Source organism: Sus scrofa, chromosome 1, assembly GCF_054392235.1.
Source record: "Sus scrofa isolate SSC_HxYL_T2T_F1_AM1 chromosome 1, Sscrofa_HxYL_maternal_Yorkshire_Landrace_v2.0, whole genome shotgun sequence".
Classification (NCBI taxonomy): Eukaryota; Metazoa; Chordata; class Mammalia; order Artiodactyla; family Suidae; genus Sus; species Sus scrofa.
In genome coordinates, this window is record NC_139383.1 from 116,804,032 (window position 1) to 116,829,238 (window position 25,207).

Sequence of the window (25,207 nt, forward strand, 5' to 3'; positions counted from 1 at the left end):
TATTTAAAGTGCCTGGCACAGTATTTAGTACACAGCAAGGAAATGCTGGCTGTCATTCTCATTATCACCATCATTAGTGGCACCATTATGAACTATTCCACTGGAATCTCTAAGCATTCTGTCTGACTTTCTGCTTCACTGAGGATCTATGCCTCAAAGTTCCTTATTCCCCTTTTGGGATTAACAGTCTATAGAAGGAATTTATGTATCAACCTCAGCACTCATACTGTGCAGAATGATTTCTCATTCCTAACAATGGCAAAGACTTAAAAAAAGAAGAAAAAGACATGACTGTTCTTGTGGATCCTATGCTTTAAAAGTCTCTAGAGGGCAAGCAGTAAGGTAGTGTGGAACTGGAAGTCAAAATCCCAGGATTCAGTGATTCACAGAATTCTAGAGGTTATCTAGATTAATATTTCATTTTACAAATGAATAAAATGAGGTTCAGAGAAAGAAAGTTTGTCAACCTGCCTCGTTACTTATAGGCAGTTCATTATGGACCTGGGATCTGAATCTAAATCTCTCACCTCCCAACCCAGCACCTTTTCCATTACTCCAGAGAACCACCCGCAGAATAAGAGAACTGAACTTGTTCATACAGGTGTCTCCTCAATCTGTTCTAATACTGTAATCCTAACAGGAATGAAACCAAGAAAGAGATAAACACTGTCCAAAACAAACTTTCAATTTTGGGAAATCTTAGGCTTTTAACACTAGATCAAATTTTAGAAGGCAACAAGGCTGAATCCAGAGAAGTTAATTGAGTGTACAAATTTGATATTTTAAAGCTGTAATGAAACAATCTCCCCATTTGGGACGGAACACCAATCAGTGCAAAATTCTCATTGCTAAATATAAATTCTAAGGCTGTGTTAAAGTAAACCACGTTCTGTCCATAGTGGGAAAAAGGATAAACTGGGAGTTTCCTGGTGGCTCAGCAGGTTAAGGATCAAGGATCTGGTGGTGTTACTGCTGTGCATGGGTCACTGTGGTGGCAGGGGTTCGATCCCTGGCCTGGGAACTTCCACATGCCACAAATGCAGCCAAATAAATAAACAATAAAATAAACTGGGATAGAACTCTAGATCTGCCATTATTTTTATGACTTCAAGCAAATCACTAGTCTTCTTTATAACTCAGTTCCTATACATGGAAAATGGCAGAGACAGGCCAATTATTTTTAAGGTGCCTTTCAACATTAACAATATAGGTTTGAAGCCAAATACAGAACAGAATATTACATCCTTTTAGGATCAGCAACATGATTTTCTTTCTAAATAAGCTCTAGTAAGATCAGCTTGATATCAGTTTGAAAATCAAGGGAAAAGAGAAGGAAAGGAACAACTTGGATTATTACTTACTAAGGCTTAATTACGATTTACAACGAATAAGTACAATAATTAACTTATAAGTGGATGTCTTTTTCAGGACATCCTGTATTTAATCATGAAAATCATAGCTGGCACAGTGCTTAGTACACATCAAATTCTCAAAAATTCATTAGATGAATGAATATGTAAATAAACGAAGTAACTAACCAATTAGATATGTTTATTTTTTCAGGCAGGTCAATCTGGTCAAAAAGAACTTTTATCAGCATGGAAATGAACTTCTTAGATTTTGGCTCTATAGAGTTCCTGCTCTGGCCCAGTAAATTAAGAATCTAATTGCAGTGGCTTGGGTCACTGTGGAGGCGTGGGTTTGATTCCTGGCCCAGTGGGTTCCTTATTGCTGCAGATGCAGCAAAGGCTGCAGTTGTGGCTCAGATTTAATCCCTGGCCTGGGAAATTCCATATGCTATAGGTGCAGCTATAAAAATTAAAATTAAAAAAAAGAATACACCAGATATACTATATATAAAAGTGCTAATTAATATAGAAGGTGGGTTATTCGTTTCTTGTGGCTGCTGTCACAAATTACTCCAAACTAGTGGCTTAAAACAATATAAATTTATTCTTATTGTTAGGAAGGCCAGAGTTCAAAATCAGTTTTAATGGGTTGAAATCAAGTGTTGGCAGGGCCAAACTCCCTCTGGAAGCTCTAGGAGAGAATCTGTTCCTTGACCCTTCCTGCTTCTGGTGGCTGCCAGAGTTTCTTGGCTTGTTGCTGAATTACTCCAGTCTTCTAGGCCAGCATTTTCAAATCTCTACTCCATCTTCACACCACCATCTCTTCTGAGTATTCAAATCTCCCTCTGCCTCTCTCTTGTAAGGATACATGTGATTGTATTTAGAGCCCGCCTAGATAATTTTTCTGACTCAAGATCCTTAATCACATCCGCAAGGCGCTTTTACATGTAAGGTAAAGGGACCTCACAGGTTCCAGGGATTAGGATGTGGATCTCTCTTGAGATCATTTTTCCTAGCCTAACACAGCAGAATACGAAATATGGTGACAGACTGGTAACCAGAGTCGAAAGAGGTATATATCAGAGGTAGAAGTGAGGTGCACATAAAAACATATATTTGATTTTTTTAGTTTCAGGGGGACCAAAGTAGAAAGTTTCAGCAGAGGAGTGCTTCAAAATAAAATTAGTTATAGAGGAACTTTTCTTTTTTTTTGAATAGGGCTGTGTTTACTGATTATGTGCTGAGGTGCCCTGAGGCAGTACAACTAACACAGTAAGGCACTGAATATTTAAAAATCTTGAGGGAAAGCGTAATGCTCAACATTTGTAGGATACCACACAAACTATACCAAATACACCACACAAACTACACAGCAGGTGGTAATGTCAACACTAGATCACTCTGTATTCATTTTGCTGATATAACAAAACTGAATTTTTCAACTGTTGTGATAAAAAGTGCATGAAAAAAAGTCAGTGTGGGATGGGAATGAGGGTAGTGGTGTCCATCCAATCTGATCCCAAAAGTTCAGATGTATGCAAGTCTCAACAGGTGCACACATCTCATTAGTTAAGTAATCGTGGTTATTTAAGAATGAAATAGGAGTTTCCTTCGTGGCTCAGCGGCTAATGAACCCCACTAGATCCATGAGGACTCAGGTTCCATCCCTGGCCTCGCTCAGTGGGTTAGGATCTGGCGTTGCCATGAGCTGTGGTGTAAGTCGCAGACAAGGCTCAGATCTGTCGTTGCTGTGGCTGTGGTGTGTGCCGGCAGCTGTAGCTCCGATTCAACCCCTAACCTAGCAACCCCCATATGTTGTGGGTGCAGCCCTAAAAAGCAAAAAAAAAAAAAAAAAAAAAAAAAAAAAAAAAAAAAAAAAAAAAGGATGAAATAAAAGTACTTTTAATTTACGGGTATTATTTTTTAACAATAACTACTATGTTGTTAGACTGTAAATACTAAGTTTTTAGACCTAATAATAAATATATAGAACAGTTAAACAGATCTTTTGATATGTACTGTGAAAAAACTGAGACATTAATAACACTGACAAGGAGTTCCCACTGTGGCACAGTAGTTTAATGATCCAGCTTGTCTCTGTGGAGGTGGTAGTTCAATCCCCAGCCTGGCACAGTGAGTTAAAGATACAGTGTTGCTGGAGCTGTGGAGTAGGTTGCAGCTCTGGCTCACATCTGATCCCTAGCTTGGGAATTTGCATATGCTGCAGGTGCAGCCAGTGTCAGTAACACTGACAACCAAGAAAGTTTAGGAACATGTGAGACAGGGCACTACAGTTAAATTCTGGGCCTCTGAAGTATAGCGAAACACATAGTACACAGGACAGTGATAGGCTCTAACAAGTATGGAAATGAAATGATAAATGCTTTAACATCATGATCAGGAGGTTTCATTTGCTACTGAAAGGGAACTATATGTTAGCCCAAGGATCATTTTTTCTTAAATTTCACCTTCTCCAAAAACCAGGCATCTTTTAGTTGCACTGTAAAAATCATAAATACCTATTTCCTCTTGAATACAGTGACATTTTTTAAAAGTTGAATTGAGTACCTGTGCAAACACACAAGTTGCAAGATGATATGTGGAAAGCAATTGTCTTCACAGAATGTCACATAAGACTAACGCTCCTCACGTTAAACTTAGTAACAAAGTTTGATGATTTTAAATAAATCTGGGCTAATTTTACTTATCAAATGTTGTATCTCAAAAGGTTTTAGGATTAAATATAAATGCTCCTTTTGGATCCCTCACTATACAGCCTAGAATCTATACATTTAATACCATAGATACCAAAAAGATATTCAAAAGGTTTAAAGAAAGTAGAAGTCCAAAAACTTGGTTCCACTTGGAGACTCAATCCCTAACACACATTAACAAATGCAGATGCTACTATTCTTTGAACAGAACATGATTTCTGAGCAGAGCCACCAGGAACTGTTTTCCTGGTATACATTGCTTCAAGACACAAATTTATCCTAAGCCATCTCAAATGCATTTTTTCTTCTTTTTTCTTTTTTTAAGAGCTGCACCCTCAGCACATGCAAGTTCCAGGCTAGGGGTTAAATCGGAGCTGCAGCTGCCAGCCTACACCACAGTCACAACAACTCGGGATCTGAGCCATGTCTGCGACCTACACCACAGCTTACGGCAACACTGGATCCTTAACCCTCTGAGCAGGGCCAGGGATCAAACCCACCTCCTTATGGATATTGGTCAGGTTTGTGGCTACTGAGCCACAAAGGAAGTCCTTTCTTTTTTTTTTTTTTTTTCCTCTTTTTTAGGGCCAGACCTGCAGCATATGGAAGTTCCCAGGCTAGGGTCAAACTGGAACTTCAGCTGCCATCCTACTCCACAGCCACAGCCACACCAGATCTAAGCTTCACCTGCAACCTAAACCACAGCTCACAGCAAAGCCAGATCTTTAACCCACTGAGCAAGGCCAGGGATAGAACTCAAGTCTCATGGATACGAGTCAGATTCGTTACCACTTAGCTACAACAGGAATTCTTCAAATGCATTTTATAGAAATATTTAAATGATAAAGATGAAAAATGGATATAATGGGAGGTAGTGTGGTTAAAACTGTGAAATACAATGTCAAACTACCTTGCTTTTTTTTTTTTTTACCAACTAGGGCAAGTTTCTTAACTTCCTAACACTCATGAGTAAAACAAGAATAAGAAATTGTTCTTATCTCATAGAGATGCTGTGAGATGAGTTCTAATCTTCAATGCCTGACATATAATACAAGCCAAAAAAATCAAAGCTTTAAAAAAAAATACACCAGAAAAAAAAATGAAAAGTTAAGAACATTCTGTATGCATCTAACACATTTGCTTTTTGTTTTTGTCTTTTTAGGGCTGCACCTGTGGCATATGGAGGTTCCCAGGCTAGGGGTCTAGTCAGAGCTACAGCTGCCAGCCTATACCGGAACCACATCACCGCCAGATTTGAGCCTCGTCTGCAACCTACACCACACTCACGGCAACGCCAGATCCTTAACCCACTGAGCGAGGCCGGGGATTGAACCCGCAACCTCATGGTTCCTAGTTGGATTCGTTTCTGCTGTGCCATGACGGGAACTCTCACATTTGCTTTTTTAGATAGGAAAAGACAATCCAGAAAGTTAACTAGCTGACTAATGCTGCCTTCTTGACTCTTAGTGAAAACACAAAGATTGGTTTATCAATGAATCCTATTTCTCTAGCATCACCCAAAGGTTAAACAACAAATTCCAGTTCAGAAGGAGAAGTATTAAGATAGCACAATTGGAGTTCCCGTCAGAGCTGTGGTGTAGGCCAGTGGCTACAGCTCGGATTTGACCCCTAGTCTGGGAACCTCCATATGCCAAGGGTGTGGCCCTAAAAAGACCAAAAAAAAAAAAAAAGATGACACAATTACTGTTGATGCCTCTTCACAAGGAAACTCACTATGAGAACAAGAAGGAATGCTATAAGCCCACTGTGGGGAAGGGGCTACTGAAATGGCAGAGTTCGCTCAGTCTGTTACACATTCAGCAGAAACTCCCCACCTGCTTAGATTTTCTAGGCTTTCAACATAAACGATGCTTGTTGGGGAAAGGCCATGTGAGGATTAATAGGAGGTTTTCACAAATTATCTCAAAAGTGAAGTAGGATTACTGTCACCACTTTACTTATTTATTCCACAAATATTTCTTAGTCGTCCTCTGTATCTCAGGCATTTTCCTATTGTTACCAGGAATAAAGGAAACAAAACAGATGAGGTCCCAACTCTCATGGTGTTCTTACATTGTAGAAGAGGGGGAGAGTCCATAACAAAAAAAGGAGACAATCTCAAGAAGGGTAAATATCAAAATGAAAATTAAGCACAATGATACAACAGGGACTATCAGGTGGTCAGGGGAAGTCTCACAGAGGAGATAACATTTAAACTGAAACCCTAACAACTAGTAAGGGCCAAACTGTGTTACAGGCTGCAGGGGGCTGGGACAGGTAGGGAATAAGGTAGGAAGTAAAGGCAGGGAAAGAAAGCTAGTAAAAAGGTTCTAGAGTAGCAGTGAGATTCACGTTTGATGAACAGAAAGAAGTTCAGAGTGGCTGGAGTATAAAGAGAGAGAGTAGAAGTGAAAGAAAAGCCAGGTCATATTAAAGCCTCACTGAGGTTCAGGACTTGAATAAAATTACACAATTTGTCCCCAGGCAAAGCTAGACTTGAACTCCACAACAGTATGACCCCCCAAGTCCACTATCTTTCTAGTACACCAAAGTTAACATATGTTATTCATAGCTCAATGCTTTAAACACTGTAGATGTTTAGTAAATGTCTACTGGAAAGAAAAAGAAAAAAACTAAACACTTTCACATACCACTCTTCATTTCTGTTCTGGTCAGAAAAATGTCAATTGTCCATCCAAATACTTCTGAACAGTCTCACTGAAGATTAGTAGGATCTATATAGGTGTAATTCGCAGTCTTGGCCACACACTAGAAATCACCTGGGAAACTAACAAATACTAATACCTGAGTCCACCACATCCAGAAATTATGACATATGTGGTCTGGGATGCGGGGGACTCCAATTTTTTTTAAAGTTCCCCAAGTTATTCTTCTGTGCATTCCAAATTGAGAACCATTGCTCCAGATGTTCTCAAGTTTAAAACCATATGAACATGTAGACAATTTCATCAACTCCTGCTGGGCATCAGGCTCATGGCAAAGAGAAGGAAAAAGTAAGACCTTGAGAGAAGCAGGGTTATTTGAGCAAGGAGAAACATACTTAGGTAAGGGGTTAAGTAAAATATCTTCCTACAGAATGGGAGAAAATATTTGCAAATGATATGACTGACAAGGGATTAACCTCTAAAATATACAAAGAGCTCATACAGCTAAATAGCAAAAAAAAAACCCCAAAAAAACAAGCCAATCAAAAAATGGGCAGAAGATCTAAAAAGCCATTTTCCCAAAGATTTACAGATGGCCAATAGGCCCATGAAAAGAGGCTCAGCATCACTATTAGAGAAATGCAAATTAAAACTACAGTGATCTATCACCTCATACAAGTCAGAATGGCCATCATCAAAAAGTATATACATAATAAATGCTAGAGAAGAGTATCCCATCATGGCTCAGTGGTTAACGAATCTGACTAGCATCCATGAGGACACGGGTTCGATCCCTGGCCTTGCTCAGTGGGTTAAGGATCCAGCATTGCTGTGAGCTATGGTATAGGTCGCAGACGCAGTTCAGATCCTGTGTTGCTGTGGCTGTGGTGTAGGCCAGCGGCTACAACTCTGATTCAACCCCTAGCCTGGGAACCTCCACATGCTGTGAATGGGGCCCTAAAAAGAAAAAAAAAAGAAAAAAAAAAGCTGGAGAGATTATGGATAAAAAGGAACCCTCCCATGCTGTTGGTAGGAATGTAAATTGGTATGGCCATTATGCAGAACAGTATGGAGGGTCCTTAAAAAACTAAAAATAGAACTACCATGTAATCCAGAAATCCCACTCTTGGGCACACATCCAGACAAAACTATAATTCGAAAAGATACATGCACCCTACCTAATGTTCATAGCAGCACTATTACAAAAGCTAAGACATGGAAGCAACCTAAGTGAATGGATGGAGAAGACGTGGTACATACATATATGGTAGTATTCCACTGTGTGTCTATGTGTTTACCAAAGGGGGGGGGGGACAAATTAGGAGATTGGGATTAAAATATATACACTATTATATGTAAAGTAAACAACAGGACTTACTGTGAATATAGTTCACTTACTGTAGAACTATATTCAATATCTTATAATAATAGCCTATAATGGAAGATAATGTAAAAAAGAATATATATATTTTTACATACACATAAAGCTGTATATGTAAATTTACTTTACTGTAAATTGATAACATGATATCAAGGAATCATTATGCAGTACAGTAATGGTATTTTGGTCTTATAAGCAAATGCTCTCAGTAATTGGTGTGTTGAAGCATTTAGGAGAGAAACATCATAATGTCTCAAACTTACAAACTATTCAGCAAAACAAGTAAATGAAATATACATATATAGACAAAGCAAATATTTCAAACCTTTAACAATTATTGAATTGGGTGGGTAGGTGATCATTTTAACACGCCTCTGAACTTTTCTGTATATTTGAAAATGTTCATAAGAATAGGCTGGGAGAAGGAAAATCTCTTGCCATAATACAGTTAGTCCATTATGTTTGAAAAGCTGTCTTGGTAATTTTTTGGCCAGCCCCTACCATGCAGGAGTACTGGGGCCAGGGATTGAACCCAAGCATTAGCAGTAACAATGATGAATCCTTAACTGCTAGGCCACCAGGGAACTCCCAGTCTTGGTAATTTTTTTAGATGGAATGCCAGTTCATGGTATATCAATTGAAAGTATAAAATAAAAACCTATGTTAAAAATACTCAGTCTGTTTATAAATATTTTGTCTCAATTCTACTGAGCCAGATACTTTTCAGCTCATTATTTCCTTATAACTGCATAACAGGTGAAACTTACATGCTCCACAGAGTTTGATGTTTAGTCTTTCTGGGAATCAGATTTCCCAAAGCTTACCACTAAAGGCCTCTGTGCTACCAGCAGCTTCAGGCTGCCTGCCAAGAAATAGTCCTCACCTCTGAATGACACTCAGTGATACCACCCATGACCTGGTAGAGGATGGTGGCCTCCAGCAGAACTGAGTCACATACTAAATGGCTGTAATACAATCTCTCTCTACCACCTCTCAAGAGCAGATCCGAACTAGTAAACTGTAACTAGGGTCACCCAAGGTAAAACAGGGAAGAAGGCAAACAGCGTCTCTACTATTCCCCTCTACTAACAGCATAGGACTCTCCAATTCTAAAGCTTTCCCCGTCTCTTCTGTATCTATATCTGTTTACTCATATTTAATTTTAAACTGTGAGTCAACTAAATACATTAATCTTAGTTAACTATGTTTAGCTAACTGGGCTTTTAAGAAATGGCTAGAATTTCTGGCTCTTAGCAATATCTTCAAATCACACCACAGTCACCTATTCTGATACCTATTATATACACACATATTCTCAAGTGTTCACCTATGGTGTTTGAAGTTGCTGTAAAACCAAGTCCACTTATCAGACAATTTAAATGTCAGCCATTGACTGGACATACTTACTTTTTCCTCCATGGCTACCCCATGGTTGCATTTAAAGTATCACAAAAAATGGCATTTCTGCTGTGGTGCAGTGGGTTAAGAATCCAACTGCAGCAGCTCAGGTCACTGTGGAGGCACAGGTTTGATCCCCAGCCCAGCACAGTGGATTAAAGGATTTGGTGTTGCCACAGGTGTAGCTTGGATTCAATCCCTGACCTGAGAACTTTCATATGAGGCTATAAAAAACAACTATGCTAGAAAGGTACCTAAGTGAGTATATAGGTCAGTGCCAAATGGATACTTACTGCCCTCCTTACTTTTAAACAAAACTTAAGGTGAACTTTAAGGGACATAAAAACAAAACTTAGCTTAATATTAAGGATGCTTATTCTAGTATCCTTTCTATCTTGGTTCTCTTAAGAGATGATCAGTCACCACAGTGATAACTTCGAATGCCTTTTTGCCAAACCTAAATTTGCCCAGTTTTCCTTCCTGCATTCAATGCTTCTAAAATTAAAGACATTAAATTCATTTACTAAAATGCTTATTTAACTTACTGGGTGTTCTTAGCAGCCTAAGCAGATATTAAGAGTAAATATGGAGTTTTCTAAACTATCAATAAAGAGCTTACTTTATTCTAGTAAAGAGACATATAATATATGTAATACATATATTATATATATATAATATATATAAGACATATGATAGCAGAGAGCTATTAGTGGATAAAAAGATATGTTTAGGTAGTAATATGCACAGCAATGGATTGGTGACAATACTGTCATCCACCATAATCTAAGTGGGCTGAAGAGTAAGTTACATTCTCCCTTATACTACCCCAACTTATATAAGACCAGAGAAGCTATAACATTCAGTATGTTTACAGCTCCTTTTATGTGATTATCCTGCACTATAGTGGGTTTCATAACAAGTAGCTTCCCTGACCACAACAGTACTATCTTCTCTGAGCCACTGGGGCAATTATTATGACTATCACTCATCTGGCTCATATATTGTTTGTCATATAGTTAACTATCTTCTTAATCCTTTTTATAAGTAGAGGTCACCTCTGCACCCCCCTCCCTCAACTAGACAATTAGACTTCAGACCTCTTAAACTATTCCTTGTAGACACGAAAACACACACACACACACACACGCACACACACATGCACGCATGCACACACAAAGCTGCCACTAATATTAAGATTACGTTTTGCTGGCTTCTGCTTCTGAACCATAAATTCAGGTTATTGTTTAATTATAACAATCATAAGATTACAGCAAATAAAGACTGTAAAACCTAGTTCCTATTTCTCTAGTACTAGTTAAATTTGAGAAATTTAATAGAATTCTGTAGTTATCTCAGCCAAGAACAAAGAGTTTATTTGCAACATATGAGCACAGTGTAGGTGTCATATTAGTGCCTCCATTAAAATAAACCATACAGGCAGCCAAGCAATGTAGTAAGATGACCAGCTTTGAAGTTACACAGACACCTAGGTGATAAATCAACTTCTGTTCTTTCCAGCTTTGTGATCTTGAGGAAGTGAATGTTTCTAAGCCAAAGTTTCTTCAAATGTAAAATGAGAATAGTTACCACCTACTTGTCAAGGTTGATGTGAGATTATCAAGATAAATTATTGCCTAGCACAGTCTATTTTGAAGTCACTCAAAATAAATGATAGCTATTATTACTAATTACAATGAATTTCAGTAAAATTTTTTACATTTATTTGGCAACCAACATTCATCAATATCCTTGGTATTATGACAAACTGACAAACAGGTTTACACTTAAAAATGAAAAATGCGCCTTGGACCAATTGGACCTTGGAGAATGAAAAGACTGAAATGAAATGATTAGGTTTTATACCAGGATCTAGGATTTATTTTCAGGAGTTTGTAAGGAGTTTGGAGATTTGTAAAAGTCAGAAGCATAATTCAGATGTCAGATATACATTATTAAACATAATATCAAGGGAGTTCCCATCATGGCTTCACGGAACCCAGCTAGAATCCACGAGGATACAGGTTTGATCCCTACCTCCACTCAGTGGGTTAAGGATCGGGCATTGTGGCATGGACATGGCTTGGATCCTGTGTTGCTGTGGCTGTGGTGTAGGCCAGCAGCTGCAGTTCCAATTGGACCCCTAGCCTGGGAACTTCCATATGCCGCAGATGAGGCCCTATAAAGACAAAAAAACAAAAATCAACAACAAAATACTTTGACAACCAGCTAATGGACATTATCCAAAGAACTACCTTTCAGATTTGTTTAGTGGCAGACATTTATAAATTCAGAATAATACCTGACATACAAATTATCATAATTTTTTTTTTCTTTTTAGGGCTATACCTGTGGCATATGGAAGTTAATGGGCTAGGGGTCGAATCAGAGCTGCATATTCTGGCCTATATCATAGCCACAGGAATGCCAGACCTGAGCCACATCTGCAACCCACAGCACAGTTCACAGCAATGCCACCAGATCCTTATGCCACTGAGCGAGGCCAAGGATTGAACTCACATCCTTATGGATACTAGTTGGGTTCGAAACTGCTGAGCCGCAATGGGAACTCTCAAATTATCATAACTATAAATGCGTAAATCTAGAGCCAGAATTTCATTCTTACCAAAAATGTCAAAAAGAACTAACTTTGGAGTTCCCGTCGTGGCGCAGTGGTTAACGAATCCGACTAGGAACCATGAGGTTGTGGGTTCAGTCCCTGCCCTTGCTCAGTGGGTTAACGATCCGGCGTTGCCGTGAGCTGTGGTGTAGGTTGCAGACGCTGCTTGGTTCCTGCGTTGCTGTGGCTCTGGCGTAGGCCAGTGGCTACAGCTCCGATTCGACCCCTAGCCTGGGAACCTCCATATGCCGCAGGAGCGGCCCAAGAAATAGCAACAACAACAACAACAACAACAACAACAACAACAAGACAAAAGACAAAAAAAAAAAAAAAAAAAAAAGAACTAAATTTAAGGAGTTCCTGTCGTAGTGCAGCAGAAATGAATCCATCTAGGAACCATGAGGTTGTGGGTTTGATACCTGGCCTCACTCAATGGGTTGGGGATCTGGAATTGCCATGGCTCTGGTGTAGGCCGGTAGCAACAGCTCCAATTGGACCCCTAGCCTGGGAACCTCCATATGCTGCAGGTACGGCCCTAAAAAGATGGAGAAAAAAAAAAAAAAAAAGAACTAAATTTAATACCAAATGAGCCTAGATTTTAGGTATAATTGTCCTATTTCCTCTTTAAGGTTTTGGATTTTTAGCAATAAAATTTTAAATTTTTTGGAGTTCCCTCATGGCCTAATAGTTAGGGATCCAGCATTGTTACTGCTGTGGCTCAGGTCACTGTTATGGCACAGGTTTGATCCCAGGAACTTTTACACGCCACAGGCACAGTCAAAAAAATTCTAGGAAGTAGTGAATAATATGTGTGTGTGTGTGTGTGTTTAGGGCAGTATCTGCAGCACATGCAAGTTCCTGGGCTAGGGGTCAAACTGGAGCTGCAGCTGCTGGCCGGTGCCACAGCCACAGCAATATCAGATCCTAGCTGTGTCGTGACCTACCCTGCAGCTCATGGCAACCCTGGATCCTTAACTTGCTGAGTAGAGCCAGGGACTAAACCCATGTCCTCATGGATACTAGTTGGATTTGTTACTACTGAGCCACAATAGGAACTCCTATATCCAATCACTTGTGATGGAAAATAATATGAGGAAAAGGAATGTATATATGTATGTATAACTGGTCACTTTGCTGTACAGCAGAAATTGATGGAACATTGTAAATCAACTATAATTAAAAAATTAAACAAACTGGGATCCACAAAGTCCCAAAGATGAAACAAAAAACCAAAACCCCTCCCAACCACCCACAAATCAAAATAGAATTTACAAAAGAAAAAATATAAAGAGGTATGAAACATTTGAAAAATTATTCAACCCTAACATTCTACTTCCAAGAATCTACCTAAGAAAGAAAATAGATGCAAGTGAAAATGTATCCATCAAGATGTCCACTGTAACAGTATTTATATCTAAGAATCTATCTTCAAAATAAAGGTAGATTAAGCTGAAATTTTATTTATAAATAAATAGATGAAAACAACCCTAAAAGTTTAACATTACAGAGTTAAAAAAAATGGTCAGGTAATTTACAACATATCTTGACCCTGGAATATCTACCAACAACGAAAAATGTTTACAGAAAATTTTAAATGAGATAAAAAAAAGTTGAAAAAGGAGTTCCCATTGCGGCTTAGCAGTAACAAACTCGACTAGTATCCATGAGAATGTTGGGTCGATCCCTGGACTTGCTCAGGGGGTTGAGGATCCAGCATTGCCACTGCAGCATGCGGCATAGGTTATGGGTCACAGATGCGGCTCAGATCGGGTGTTGGCTGTGGCTGTGGTGTAGGCCAGCAGCTACAGCTCCAATTCAACCCCTAGTATGGAAATTTCTATATGCTGAAGTGCTGCCCTAAAAAAACAAATAAAAAAAAAAAAGTTGAAAAACAAGTAGGAGCTCAGTGGGGTAACAACAAAATGTATATAATAAGGGAAATGAATCCAAAGTTACAAGGGGTTTTTCCTACATGTTAGAAAAACACAGAATCTTTGGGCTCTACTCTTCCGAGAATTACAGACACAAGAGAATTCCTTTTAAATAATTCCTACCAAAGCTATTATCGCAAAGCAGAATTTAAAAAAAAATTTGTATCATAGTTGTTTAAGACCTACAACTAACTGTACAGCGGCAGTAAGCTGAAGTGATGGTATTAACTTGTTTTCCAGACCACATGTAGCATACCTCCAATAAAAAACATCTTCTTGGAGTTCCCGTCGTGGCACAGTGGAAACAAATCTGACTAGGAACGATGAGACTGCTGGTTCAATCCCTGGCCTCTCTCAGTGGGTTAAGGATCCCGCATTGCCGTAAGCTGTAATGTAGGTTACAGACATGGCTCGGATCTGGCCTTGCTGTGGCTCTGGCATAGGCCGGCAGCTACAGCTCCAATTAGACCCCTAGCCTGGGAACCTCCATATGTCACAGGTATGTCCCTAAAAAGACAAAAGACAAAACAAAACAAAAAATATCTTCTTGAGAAGAAGAATAAAAAAAATGGTGTTCCCGTTGTGGCTCTGAGGTTAACAACTCCCACTAAGATCCATGACGATGAGGGTTCAATCCCTGGCCTCACTCAGTGGGTTAAAGATCCAGCATTGTTGTGAGCTGTGGTGTAGGTCACAGATGCAGCTCGGATCCTGCACTGCTGTGGCTGGTGTAGGCCGGCAGCTACAGCTCCTATTCGACCCCTAGCCTCACAACCTCTATGTGCCTCGGGTGCAGCCCTAAAAAAACAAAAGACACACACACACTATTCAAAATAAAATACAGTGAAAAAAAATCTGAAGAAAAGGATAAATCTGGGAGTTCCTGTCGTGGCTCAGTGGTCAACTAATCAACTCGGAACCACGAGGTTGCAGGTTTGATCCCTGGCCTTGCTCCATGGGTTAAGGATCTGGCGTTACCGTGAGCTATGGTGTAGGTTGCAGATGCGGCTTGGATCCCGAGTTGCTGTGGCTCTGGTGTAGGCCAGTGGCTACAGCTCCAGGTAGACCCCTCGCCTGGGAACCTCCATATGCTTCTGGAGCAGCCCTAGAAAAGGCAAAAAGACACACACACACAAAAAAAGAATAAACAGTAAATAATCAATATTAAGCATGTAATTCAGGTCTACAAAAAGAGGAAGGAAAAATATTTGAATAGCTGTAAAATATCCAAAGTTGGTGAAAACCATAAATTCACAGAAATGAGAATCATTAAAAACACCAACCACAAGAAGCATGAAGAAAACTACATCAAGGCACATCAAAATCGACTTCATTAAAACGAGTAATAGAAAAAAAAATTTAAGTATCCAAGCATAAAATTTTTTAATCACTAAATTTACTCAAATTTTATTTAAAATTTAAAAGCAGATTCACATACAGAGAAACAAATATAAGGGTGACCACAGATTTGACAGTAACAATGCAAGCCTTGAAAGTCACAAACTATCAACTTGCTCAAGAAGAAAAAGATAATCTGAATAGTCCTTCATCTGTTAAAGAAATAGAATGTTTATTTTTTATATTTATTTATTTATTTATTTGCTGTTTTAGGGCCACACCCATAGCATATGGAGGTTCCCAGTCTAGAGGTCAAATCGGTGCTGTAGCTGCTGGCCTACACCACAGCCACAGCAACACAGGATCCTTAACTCATTGAACAAGGCCAGGGATTGAACTGTCGTCCTCATGGATGCTAGTCAGTTTCGTTAACCACTGAGCCAGGACGGGAACTCCAAGAAATAGAATTTTTAGTTAAAAGTAGTCCCACTCTTATTTCCCGAACTCTCCATCCTGTAAAATTCTAGGCCCAGACAACTTATCTGACAAATTCTACTATACATGAAAGGAAGAAATAATATCGATTCTGCACAAACTCTTCCGCAAAATTTAAGAGGTAGGAAATAAAAAAATAAATAAAATATAAAAAAAAAATAAAGAGGTAGGAATACTTCAAGACATTCTAAGAGGTGAGAATCACTCTGGTAACCAAACCAAAGGTATTACATAAAAACTTCAGATCAATATCCTAATGATTATAGATGTAAAAATAAATGTAAAAATTCCTTAAAAACTAACAAATCAAATACAGGTATATATAAAAAGGTTAACAAATTATGATTGAGTTTTGCTCCAGGAACATACTGTATTAACATCTGAAACTCAATCAATATAATTCACCATTAACAGAGTAAAACAGTAACAGACTAAAATTTTTTGTTTTGTTTTGTCTTTTGTCTTTTTAGGGCTGCACCCTTGGCATACGGAGATTCCCAGGCTGGGGGTCAATCAGAGCTGTTGCTGCTGGCCTACACCAGAGCCACAGCAACACCAGATCCAAGCCAAGTCTATGACTACACCACAGCTCACGGCAACGCCAGATCCTTAACACACTGATCGAGGCCAGAATTGAACACTCAACCTCATGGTTCCTAGTCGGATTCGTTTCCTCTGCACCATGATGGGAACTCCCTAAAATTTTTTAAAGTATGTAATCATCTCAGTAAATACACAGAAAACACTTGGCAAAATCTAATGTCCATTCCTGACAAAATGCTCAGCAAACCTGGAACAAAGGGAACTTCCTCAATCGTAAAGGGCATCTATGAGAGACCTTCGGATAACATCATTTTTAGTGCTGAAAACAGAATGTCTTCCCACTAAGGTTGGGAACAAGGTTAAGAATGTTTACTTTTATCACTTCTGTTGAGCATTATCCTAGAGGTTAGAGTTAGTGCAATAAAGGCAAGAAAAATAAAAAGTATTCAAAATGGAAAGGAAGAGGTAAAACTCTCTTAATGAAGACATGTCTGTCTAGCTATAAAATTCTACTGAACTACAAAAAAGCAAAGAACTGATATGAATTTAGAAAGGTTACAGAATATATGATCAATTCACAAAAATAAATTTTATTTCTGTTATACAACAATGAACACTCAGAAGATGAATTTCAAAAATATAATTTACAAGAGCATCAAAATATGAAATACTTTGGATGTGTTCATGGATCGGAAGACATTATCAAGATGTCAGTTCTCCCCTAATTTATCAACAGATTTAATGCAATCCCAATTAAAATCCCAGCAGGCTTACAGAAATGAACTCACAGATTTTTTTTTTTTTTTTTTTTTAATATTTCGTGGGCCGCTCCTGCAGCATATGGAGGTTCCCAGGCTAGGGGTCAAATTGGAGCTGCAACTGCCAGCCTACACCACAGCAACTTGGGATCCAAGCCATATCTGTGACCTACACCATAGCTCACGGCAATAACAGATCCTTAACCCACTGAGTGAGGCCAGAGACTGAACCTGCATCCTCATGAATACTAGTCAGGTTTGTTACCACTGAAGGAGGATGGGAACTCCAGCAAAAGATTTTTAAGAGACATTTCACTGGAGAGGATATCACTAATCAAAAGGGAAATATAAATTAAAACCACAAAGAGGAGTTCCTGTTGTGGCGCAGTGGTTAATGAATCCGATAGGAACCATGAGGTCGCGGGTTCGGTCCCTGCCCTTGCTCAGTGCTCAGTGCCGTGAGCTATGGTGTAGGTTGCAGACGCAGCTCGGATCCCGCGTTGCTGTGGCTCTGGTGTAGGCTGGCGGCTACAGCTCCGATTCGACCCCTAGCCTGGGAACCTCCATATGCTGCGGGAGCGGCCCAAGAAATAGCTAAAAAGACAAAACAAAAAACAAAAAACAAAAAACCCACAAAGGAATACAACTACACCATTAGAATATCTTAAAAACAAACCATACGAAGTGTTGGCAAAGATAGAGAGCAAGTACAAGTCTCACAGACTGCTGGTAGAAATGTAATACGGGACAACCACCCTGCAAACCAATTTGATAGTTACTTAGAAAGCTAAACATATACTAACAAGTAACCCAGCCATTCCAATCTTAGCAATTTACTCAAGAGAAATAGAAGCACATGTTCCATAGAAAGACTTGAACTTGTTCAGGGTGACTTTATTTGCAATAGTCAAAAACTGGAAACAATTCAAATGTCCAGTAACAAACTAGACAACAAATCATAGTATCTATTTTATACAATGGAATACTATTCTGGACTAAAAAGGAATAAACTATAGATACATGTAATCTCAAATTATTTATGCTGAAAGAAGCTGGACAAAAAAAATTTCATTTATATGAAATTCTAGAAAAATGCAAACTAATGTATAGTGACAGCAGATCCATGGTTACCTAAAGACTAAGATGAAGAGCAGAAAGAAGTGGGAGAAGGAGCTTCCACTGTGGCTCAGTGGTTTAGGAACCTGACTAGCAACCATGAAGATGAGGGTTTGATCCCTGGCCTTGCTCAGTGGGTTAAGGATCTGGCGTTGCCCTGAGATGTGGTCTAGGTCGCAGACGCGGCTTGGATCTGGCGTTGCTGTGGCTGTGGTGTAGGCCGTTGGCTATAGCTCCGATTCAACCCCTAGCCTGGGAACCTCCATATGCCGCGGGTGAGGCCCTAAAAAGACAAAAGACAAAAAAAAAGGGGGTGGGAGGAAGAGATAACAAGGACACAGGGAATTGGATATGTCCATTATATTGACTGTGGTGAGTTTCAGTTACGTGTATCTATATATATTATGTATATGTATGTATACATGTTAAAGAACAATATTAAATATACTTTTTAAAATTTAATAAAAATGGCTTCTAATCTCAGAGCACAAACCTAAATATTTATAAAATACTCCACCCCAACCACTTACTTTCTTGACTTTACCCTCCTACTACTACCCTCCAAGTCACCTGGATTCCTTTGTCGTTCCCTGAATATGCAGGCAGCCTCTCACCTCAGCAACTTTGTGCTTGCTGGTTTGTTTTTTTGTTTTTTGTTTGTTTTTTGCTGGGCCAGTTTTTTTTACTTTTATTTTTTCCATTATAGTTGATTTACAGTGTTGTGTTAATTTCTACTGTACAGCAAAGTGACCCAGTCATACATATATATTTTTTTCTCACATTATTCTCCCTCATGTTCCATCATCAGTAACTAGATACAGTTCCCTGTGCTACACAGCAGGATCTCATTGCTTATCCACTCCCAAATGCAATAGTTTGCATCTACTAACCCCAAACTCCCAGTCCCTCCCACTCCTTCCCCCTCCCGCTTGGCAACCACAAGTCTGTTCTCCAAGTCCAGGAGTTTCTTTTCTGTGGTAAGGTTCATTTGCGTTGTATATTAGATTCCAGATATTAAGTGATATATGGTATTTCTTTCTCTCTCTGACTTACTTAGTATGAGAGTCTCTAGTGCCATCCATGTTGCTGCAAATGGTACTATTTTGGTTTTTTTATGGCTGAGTAGTATTCCATTGTGTATATATACCACATCTTCTTAATCCATTCATCTGTCAATGGATACCAGGCTGTTTCCATGTCTTAGCCACTGTAAATAGTGCTGCAATGAACATATGGGTGCATGTATCTTTTTCAATGAGTTTTGTCTGGGTATATGCCCAAGAGTGGGATTGCTGGGTCATATGGTAGTTCTATATTTAGCTTTCTGAGGTACTTTTATACTGTTTTCCATAGTGGTTATATCAAGTTACATTCAAGACAACAGTGAAGGAGGGTACCCTTTTCTCTACATCCTCTCCAGCATTTGTTATTTGTTGACTGTGCCTGCTGTTTTTAATCCCCCTAGGACATTTCCCTCCAGATATCCTCTTAGCTTGCTTCCTTATCTCCTTTAGGTCATTTATCAAATGCCATCTCTGCTCTTCTCTCTCCTCTTCTACTTTATTTTTCTCTATAGCATGCATCACCATCTAACACACCACATGTTTATTTTGCTTACTGTCTCTGTCCACCAGATTACAAATTCCATAAAGGCAGAATTCTTCCTCAAGATTCTTTACCAGTTACTAAAATCACTATGTCATAATCTTAACATCTCAACAGTGTCTAAGTCTGGTTATGTTTTCACTGCTTTTTCTTTTCTTTTTGGCTTTTTAGGGCCAAAGGTACAGCATATGGAAGTTCCAAGGCTAAGGGTCAAATTGGAGCTAGAGATCCTGGCCTTGGTCACAGCCACAGCAATGTAGGATCCAAGATGCGTCTGTGACCTACACCACAGCTCACGGCAATGTCAGATCCTTAACCCACTGACCAGGCCAGGGATCGAACCCATGCCCTCATGGATATTAGGCAGGTTCATTACTGCTGAGTCACAACGGGAACTCCTTTTCTTGCCTTTCTAAGATATATCTCTTGGCGTTCCCATTGTGGTTCAGTGGGTTAAGAACCTGACTAGTATCCATGAGGATGCGGATGCAATCCCTGGCCTTGCACAATGGGTTAATGATCTGACACTGCTGCAAGCTGTGGCACAGGTCTCGGATATAGCTCCAATCTGGCGTTGAGTGGCTGTGGCATAGGCCTGCAGCTGAAGCTCCAATTCAACCCCTAGCCTGGTAAATATACCTCTTTAATTTTTGATTGAACTAGATACTGTGCCTAAAAGAACAGCAGAAGCTGTAGAAAATAATATTTATGCTTGGAAATGACCACATCTGTTTCAGCCAGACCACTAAAGTTTATTCAGGGTTTATCACTGCCAAACACAGATTTTAAGCATTTATTATATATTTATGTATCCATAAATACATTATATATTATTATCAAGATGTTTACCTTTTTTCTTAATACTTTCTTAAACTCCCCCAATTTTTTCAATGAGTATGTTATTTTATTTTTATTTTATTTTTGTTTGTTTGTTTGTTTTTGTTTTTGTTTTTGTTTTTTTTGTCTTTTTGCTATTTCTTTGGGCTGCTCCCGCGGCATGTGGAGGTTCCCAGGCTAGGGGTCGAATCAGAGCTATAGCCACTTGGCCTACGCCAGAGCCACAGCAACACGGGATCTGAGCCACGTCTGCAACCTACACCACAGCTCACGGCAATGCCAGATCCTTAACCCACTGAGCAAGGGCAGGGACAGAACCCGCAACGTCATGGTTCCTAGTTGGATTCGTTAACCACTGCTCCACGACGGGAACTCCGAGTATGTTATTTTAAAAAAATAATTCCTCCTGAGTAATCTACACTTGCTACTGCCTCTTTCTTATCACCCACTTTTTCTACATCCTTATGCCATTTCTTTAAATTTATACTTAAGTACCCCTGAGAGTAAAAACAATGGTCCAGAAATTAAGCCATACGATAAAGGTTGGATCTTTACCTTATACCATATATAAAAATTAACTCAAAACGATTACAGATCTAAACATAAGAGGTAAAACTATAAAATTCTTTCCAGAAAACACAGGGTATATTGGATTTGGCAATGATTTCTCCACTAGGACACCAAAAGCACAGGCAACAAAGGATAAATTGCTCTCAATCAAATTAAATACACTTTTTTTTTGGAGGGAGCACACATTTGGCATATGGACATTCCCAGGCCAGGGATCAAATGTGAGCCACAACTGCAACCTATGCCACAGCTGCCACAACACTGAAGACTTAACCCTCTGTGCCAGTGAGGGAACTCCCAAAATCAAAAACTTTTAGGTATCAAGAAGTGAATGGCAGAAAATATTTTTAGGCTATAGATCTAATAAGGAGTTAATACCCAGAATATATAGACTCCTACAACTCAACAACAACAAAATCCAACCCAATTTAAAAATGAGCCAGGAGTTCCTGCTGTGGTTCAGTGGTTAATGAATCCGACTAGGAACCATGAGGTTGCAGGTTTGATCCCTGGCCTCGCTCAGTGGGTTAAGAGTCTGGCATTGCTGTGAACGTGTAGGTCACAGATGCAGCTCGGATCCCACGTGGCTGTGGTGTAGGCCAGCGGCTACAGCTCTGATTAGACCCCTAGCCTGGGAATCTCCATATGCCGCAGGTGCGGCCCTAGAAAAAAGACAAAAAGACAAAAAATAAATAAATAAATAAAAATGAGCCAAATATCTGAATAAACTGTTATCCAAAAAAGATATATGAATGGACAATAAGCACATGAAAAGAGGTTCAACATCACTAGCATCATTAGGGAAACAAATTAAAACCAACATCACTAACATCATTAGGGAAACAAATTAAAACCACAATGAGAAATCACTTTAAACCCATTAGGATAGTTATTATCAAATAAAGCAAAACAAACAAAAACAGACAATAACAAATGCTGGTGAGGATGTGGAGAAATTGGAACTCTTGTGCACTGTTAGCAAGAATATAAAAAAATGGTAGAGCTTTTATGGAAAACGATATAGGAATTCCTCAAAAAATTAAACAAGGAATTATGAGTCAGTAATTCCACTTCTAGGTATATACCCCAAAGAATTTAAAGTAGGACCTCAAGCAAATATTTGTACACATGTGATCACAGTATTATTCACAGCAATCAAAAAGGTAGAAGCAACCTGTGTCTATTGAAAGATGAATGTATAAACGAAATGTGGTATATACATACAATGAAATATTATTCAGCTTTAAAAAGTAAATTCTGACACACGGTATAACATGGATAAACCTTGAGCCCATCATGCTCCATAAAACAAGTCAGTTACAAACAAAACTCAAGTAATGTATAATTCTACTTATATGAGGTAGTCAAATTCATACAGAGAGAAAGTAAAATGGTAGTTGCCATGGGCAGTGGAAGTGAAATTTGAATTTTGGAGTGGAGTGAAATTTAGCAGATATAGTTTCAGTTTTGCAAGGTGAAAAAGTTCTGGAGATTGGATGTGCAACAAAGTATACTCAATGCTACTTATGTGTACACTTAAAAATGGTTAAATTTTATGTTTAACTATTTTATGTTTAACCACAATTTTCTTTTAAAATTAAAAAAAGAGAGAGAGAGAGTACAGACACTGGAACTAGATTACCTGCCTTTGGATCATGGCTCTGCCACTTCTGCCTTTGTCTCTACTGAGCTGTTACTTCTCTGAGACTCACATTCTTCATTACTAAAATAGCAGTATAACAGGAGTTCCCAGCTGTGGCTCAGCAGAAACAAATCTGACTGGTAACCATAAGGACACAGGTTTGATCCCTGGCTTTGCTCAGTGGGTCAAGGATCTGGCATTGCCGCGAGCTGTGGTGTAGGTCGAAGATCCAGCTCGGATCTGGCATTGCTATAGTTGTGGCATAGGCCAGCAGCTATAGCTCCAATTCGACCCCCAGCCTGGGAACCTCCATATGCTGCAGGTACAGCCCTAAAAAGACCAAAAAAAAATTAATAAATATATATGAACTTCTCACAACAGTCCTAGTACACAGTGAGTACTATTTTTTTTTTTTTTTTTTTTTTTTTTGTCTTTTTGCCATTTCTTGGGCCGCTCCGGCGGCATATGGAGGTTCCCAGGCTAGGGGTCCAATCGGAACTGTAGCCACTAGCCTATGCCAGAGCCACAGCAACGCGGGATCCGAGCCGCGTCTGTAACCTACACCACAGCTCACGGCAACGCCGGATCGTTAACCCACTGAGCAAGGGCAGGGACCGAACCTTCAACCTCATGGTTCCTAGTCGGTTTCGTTAACCACTGCGCCACGACAGGAACTCCTTTTTTTTTTTTTGTATTTTTTATATTTTTCCATATATTTACCTTTTTTGCATTTATTTTATTATTTATTGAAGTATAGTTGATTTACAATGTTTTGTTAATTTCTGCTGTATAGCTAAGTGATTCATATATATACATTCTTTTAAAAATATTCTTTTCCATTATGATTTACCACAGAATATTGCATATAGTTCCCTTTGCTGTATGGTAGGACTTTGTTTTAGTGAGTACTGTTTTGGTTTTTTTCTTTTTTGGCTGCACCCGTGATACGAGGAAGTTCCCAGGCTAGGGATCAAACCAGTGCCACAGCAGTAAATCAAGCGACAATGCTAGATCCTTAACTCACTGAGCCACAAGAGAAGTCTGAGTGAGTCTTATTTTTAAGTGTTTGTTATTACTATTAGAGTCATCATTTTGAAAAGGTAATTTAATATGGAAGCCAGGTTTACAGGCAAAATTAAGTTTCATCTATGCAAAATTGGATAAAACAATTTGTGTGCCTGTACTCAAGGTTTTCAGGTGAACTCTTGCTAAAAAGTAGCACTACCATTTACACAAACTGAGGAAAGATATCATTTACAATTCTGAATATTTCACTTCAAGTAGTTTGTTTCGACAGATGTGCAAAGAACAATGTTCTAGGAATTTCTCTTGAGGGACTCTAACCAGTACTATTAGCTGGCCACATTTACTAATGTCTATTGATTCATAAATCTATAAAGAAAAGCATGGTTTAATAGTCATCTGTATAGTTTTGCTTCTATGGCATCTGATACTTTACAATCTCTACAAGTGGAACTACTCATAGAGGCACTTTTTCTATTTCCTTTTCTTCACTGATCTCAAACAAAATATCGACCATTTCTAAGCAAGATGGTAAAATAAACAATTCTACAACTTTTTAAGGCTCTGACCTTTGCTTCCTATTTTGTGTTTGAAGATGCTGAAAATATCTGAATCTTTTTCCATGAAAATAGGATGTTTTATGGTGAGGGATTAGCGTAGTTTGCTTGGAACCATTCTTCTGAAAACTTCTTGAAAATAAGACAGGTTAGGGAAGAAAATCACTGGGGAATACCTACGTAAACTTGAGATAATCCTCATCAGAGGATCATCATTGACTGAATAATTTATAAATTGACCTTTTTTCCTGCTATTTGGTTTTTGGGGTGACACTGATGACTGTCTAGTTTTAATCAAGTAGTCTATAAGGGTCTTAAAACTTCCAGAGTTCCCGCCCTGGCTCAGCAGAAATGAATCCCACCATGAAGCATGAGGTTGCGGGTTCCATTCCCGGCCTCATTCAGTGGCTTAAGGATCCAGCATTGCTATGAGCTGTGGTGCAGTTCACTGACACGGCTTGGATATGGCGTTGCTGTGGCTGTGACATAAGCCAGCAGCTGTATCTCCGATTAGACTCTAGCCTGGGAACCTCCATATGCCATAGGTGCAGCCCTAAAAAAAGCAAAAAAAACAAAACAAAACATACTTTCTATACACCTCTACCTTCTCTATCTACCTCGTTTTCCTCCAAAGCCCTGTTCACTCTAAATAGACAGCGAGATTTTC

The 25,207-nt window shown here is 39.0% G+C and overlaps 1 protein-coding gene and 1 long non-coding RNA gene across 5 annotated transcripts in view; one reads left to right on the forward strand and one right to left on the reverse strand.

Moving 5' to 3' along the window:
- ZNF609 (zinc finger protein 609) overlaps positions 1–25,207 on the reverse strand; it is a 242,975-nt gene that overhangs the window by 133,794 nt on the left and 83,974 nt on the right. The window lies entirely within an intron of this gene.
- On the forward strand, positions 4,362–11,670 carry LOC146406316 (uncharacterized). Its single transcript, XR_014809972.1, has 2 exons — positions 4,362–5,248; positions 5,971–11,670. It is a non-coding gene; the product is annotated as an uncharacterized LOC146406316 (long non-coding RNA).